The sequence below is a fragment of the Manacus vitellinus genome, unplaced genomic scaffold (genome assembly GCF_001715985.3).
Source record: "Manacus vitellinus isolate BGI_N305 unplaced genomic scaffold, ASM171598v3 scaffold_6_pilon, whole genome shotgun sequence".
NCBI classification, from domain to species: Eukaryota; Metazoa; Chordata; class Aves; order Passeriformes; family Pipridae; genus Manacus; species Manacus vitellinus.
This window is the reverse complement of record NW_021940750.1, coordinates 32,747,323-32,751,895: the sequence shown is the minus strand read 5'-3', so window position 1 is coordinate 32,751,895 and position 4,573 is coordinate 32,747,323. Positions and strand designations below refer to the sequence as shown.

Genomic DNA, 4,573 nt, shown 5'->3' with positions numbered 1-4,573 from the left:
GCAGGTCCTCTGGGACTGTGCCTGGCTCTGTATGGGTCCCCTGAGAGCAGAGCTGAGCGAGGGTGAGCACATGTGCTCCCTGTCTTTTGTAAAGGGATAGCTAGAGGAATGAGCATTCAGTCCACACAGCCTCACCTGCTCAAGCTGTTTGCTTTAGCCGTGGCTCGAGTGTGGCAGGAGCGCACGGAGTGGGGGGGAAGAGGGGAAAAAATTAGTACCTTTTCTTTTGGTATTGCCTGGAAACAGTAAAGAACCAGTTACTTTGATTTTATGTGCAGTAAACCCTCACTAGATGGCTCCTTACAGCAAGTAAATATATTCCTCACAGAAAGAACACTGATGTGGCATAATCTGTGTGAGAGCCGAGGTAGTGTGATGCTAACGGGGCTTTATCGCTGGCTGAGCGTTTTCCATGGAAAAGCAGTGTCTGACATGGGGTGTGTGGGTGAATTATGACTTACGAATGGCATCACTCCACGAGTCATGAACTGTGAGTCACATGGGCACGGGTGTCTCAGGCACATCAGAAATGCCACTTGCCCTTTTCTGTAGGTTTTTATGTTAATCCGTTTCACATTCAACTTTCTAATTCAGAAAGCAGAACTGGGTTGCAGTCAAGGGTACCAGCAGAGGAGATCCTGAGGGGGAAAGCAGCAAAGGTATTAAGGCAGAAACCCCAAATGTCATGTAATAACTCCTAAAACAAAGAAGCGATGCTGGCTTCTGAAATGCCCCCCCCCATTACCATCACAAGAACATGTTATTTGTAATATGTGTATTGGCAGAATGTTCTGGGCAGAAGAGCAAAAAGAAATGAGCTGTCATCTGCAGTTAACCTCTCATTCATACATCACTGTGTGCACTCAGTGTTTCAAGGTTATGCAAGTTGATTGTGCCCTCATTAATGAGCAGTGTTAATTGGTGTCTATCCTGCTTTGAGATAAACATATGTATATTATGTGTTAAAAGTACTGCAGGCTGTGAAGGAGCTGTGTGATATACAAATATGTATGGGCCCTGCATAGAGAGCTACAGGGAGAAGTTGTGTTGTGAAATGCTAGGACTGATTTAAATCCACCGGTGATTTCAGTCTGGGCAGCCCATGTCCCCGTAAGCCAGCCTGGCGCTGGCTCAAGGGCCGGGTAACTTCTGCTGGCAGAGCTCTGACACCATCACTTGGCTCCCTGCTCTGGCTCTTGTTGCACCCCCGAGCACTCTGCCTACAGCCCACTTTTCAAGGTGAATTAGCAGTGATTTTAGTTTCCCTTAAACCCCCAGGCTGTAAGCTCTGGCCATCACAGCTCGCAGATGATTTAACTGCCGTGGGGTCAGGGCAAGCAGACACAGTGGAAGATATTGTCCATCCCCATATAAACTGCCCCTGCTCAGGAGTCAGTGGCAAGGGAGCTAGGTTGGCTGCTGGTCTGTCTGTCAGCAGCCCCAAAGGCTTTATTCAGCCTCTTTTCTCTCACTTTTCCCTCTGCACATGTGCTGGCATGGTGCTAACTTGGAATGAGCTCAAGTACACAGACTCATGAGCCTCACCTCTCCTCATGAGGGACAGAAATCAAGGTTTGACATGGTGGCAGACCTGAACATCATGAAAAGACCTTTTATTCTTTCCCTGAGAGCTACTGAAAATGAGCACAGATAAATACCCTGAACCAGGTCATAATCAACACACAACATTGATGTAAATATGTGGATTAGAGAATTATGACAATTACATTAAATAACCTCAAAAGAAGAGAGTCACATGTCTCATAAACAAGCACAAGCTATCCCAGACCAATGCAAGAATATACTAATAAAGTAATATTTGATCATCTAATTAATGGAGCTGTTATCTCCCCATACCAATGCAGGGCTTAGAGCTTTTAGGCTGTTAAATATTTTGTCTCAATGTTTAAAAGCAAGTAGCACCCAACAGACCTTTCCTTTTCTAAGTAGCATTCCCTTGAAATGTGGTTGTTTACTTCAGACCTCGAAGGCTGGATTAACAGCAGAGATTGTTTGCTTTAAATTATACACACAAATTTTGTTGTCGTTGCTTCTGCCACTAACAGGCTATTTAATAAGTGTCAAAGTGGCAAAGCTTACTGGCTGCAAAAGTGAAAGGGTCAAATCTGTGCATCCAGAAATAATACAGAGATTTTCCTCTCTTTTCATGAAATGTACTTGCAGCAGGCAGTGTTAAAGTGCTTCCAACTTTCATAGCAACTAGGAGAAGCAGCTCATGAGTCAGCCCAAGGAGGAAATATGTCATTAGCCAGAGAGTTTTCAACATATGCAAAACTGTTGACGTGTCTATGGCATCCAGGGAGGAATTTTTATAATATTGGTCGTAGTCAGCAGTTTATTGCCACAGTCGTGGGTGTGGGCAAGTGTCTCAATGGCTGAGGCTGTGATTGCCCCCAACACCACTGAGTGTTTCACACCATGGCTCTCATGCTCCTTCTTTTCAAGACAGGAAACAGACGAGACATATTTGGTTTTGGTAGCTGCGGGAAAGACCCGAGTGCTCATGGTTGTACCTTGAGTTCCTCTTCATCCTTCATATCGTGTTCACCGCGCCAAGGAAGGGGTAGGGCTCTTATCTCAGCTTTCTGCAGTTCCAGCCCTTCTGCAACTGAATGAAAACAAACAGAAAGAAAAAAAATAATCAGCTCTGTAGGTTTTCTTGCCTGTGTAAATTATGCATCACACTCATTATAGGAAAAAGGAAGACGCAGATTTGGAAATCAGTTGTGAGTTTCTCCATATTTCTTACAGTTATGCCAGTGTTACAGCTGCATACACAGGGGACTTTTCTTTTTTCATGCAGCTTTACACCAAAATAAAGGCCTCAGTTGTTCTAGTTGGTGATTAGGCTCAATATTATGCCTCTGGGAATGGGAGGCACGGGCACTCAGAGGAACAGAAAACTTAATGAGTTCTTTATATGAAGAAGAAAAAATTTTTCAAAATGTTTTCCAGAGCTCACAGGAGAGATTCAGAGGCTATTCCCTCTTCAGGAAGATGCAGCTCTTCCAGGTGAAAAAATTAACCCTCGTCTGCCCCCAGTAGCCCCTCACCGAAGGTTTCCTTGCCCTCCAAGCCCAAGCTGAGCTGTGGTGCACAAATTTTCTCACTGGATAAAATGCTGAGCCCTTTACTAGATCTTTTTACTAATATGGCTCATATTGGCATGTCTCCCTGCAGGACTTGGGATTCACAGTGGGATCACTCAGAAACCAATCTTTTGTTGCACAACAAGCTCCAGAAAGACAAGGAGCACAACCAGTGAATTTGCATACGCTTACCTTGGAGGGGAGCTTGCAAGTGGTTCATGAACCAAGCTTAGGACACCCCTATTTTGGGTAGGTTCCTGTGTCCAGGTCTGACCTGAGAACATCGCACCTCAAAATGGAAACTGCTGCACTGCGAGCTGAAAGGGCAGAGACCGTGTCCAGCAGGAGCAAAAGGGAAATGTTGTTATCTGAAAATATCTTTAGGTATTTGTAATTTTTATGGCTTTTGGTCTTTTTTTCAAGTTTGAATATTTTATGTAATGGAACAAATAAAACCAAAACCCAGCCTCAAGACTGCTTGCAGAGCAGCTGGGCAGTGGGCAGAGCATCAGTGAGGCCGGGCAGCGAATCCCCACTGTCACCCTGAGGCAGAGCCTCCTGCAGCTTCTGGGTCTGTGACACCAACCTGGAGAGAACACCACAGAGGCCACAAACTCTGACACCAGATGGCCCAGCACTGGAGCTGTGGGCCAACCTCAGCTCCCAGCAGTCCAGCTGGCAGCATGCCCTGCATCCCCAGACTCTGCCATCCCTGCTGCTGGGACACAGCACTTCCAGCACTGAGGCATCTTGTTGGATAGGGCCACCCAGGGGCACCTGTTGAAGATGACCCCACTGCCAGTTCTATCTACAGTAGGAGGTAAAGGCGTGATGCTAAAAGCTACCCACTGTCTTATTTTATCCCAGATCAGATGTCTCGAATTCAGTGAGCTGTGGTTGGTGCTTCCAAGTACACTGAAGCCTGCACATAAAAGAGGACAGGCAAAATAATAGTGTTGCAAAATGCTGAGAATAGTAGAAGTGGTCACCCTGTGTATCTGGGCTGCTAAGAAACCTCTTTTGATTAAATGAAACACAGAGCACAAGAAAAATTCTCACGTCATACATGATGGTGTCTCCTGGGCTGCCTTATGCTGAGATGAAAAAGAAAAAAATTACCCATGCAAAGCCTACATCATCCATAATCTGCAATGCATTTGGACAGAGGGGGCCATCCTTAACCCAAACCATGTGTGTCTGGCTTTAAAACCAGCATTAGCAGGGCTCAACCAGCCTCTGTGCCATCCTGCATGTCCTGGATTCAGCGCTTCTCTCTGGGATTCAGAATTTCTTTCCATGTTCACTGCTGAATCACTCTCACATCAGCAGCATCACCGTGGGCAGTGTTCCCTCTACAAGGCATGCAAGTGGCAAGAACCCCCCGCCCAGCACAAGATCTCTTTTAGTGTCAGACTTCTGCAGGGCCTTGTGCAACTTTTTTTTTTTTTAATCCCAAATTAAAA

General features: G+C 45.7%; 1 long non-coding RNA gene across 1 annotated transcript; it reads right to left on the bottom strand.

Annotated features, from left to right (window-relative positions):
• Positions 1 to 480: 480 nt before the first annotated feature.
• LOC108641345 lies at positions 481 to 3,625 on the bottom strand. Its single transcript, XR_001921914.1, has 3 exons — positions 3,303 to 3,625; positions 2,535 to 2,629; positions 481 to 638 (listed from the first exon to the last, which is right to left on the bottom strand). It is a non-coding gene; the product is annotated as an uncharacterized LOC108641345 (long non-coding RNA).
• Positions 3,626 to 4,573: the final 948 nt, after the last annotated feature.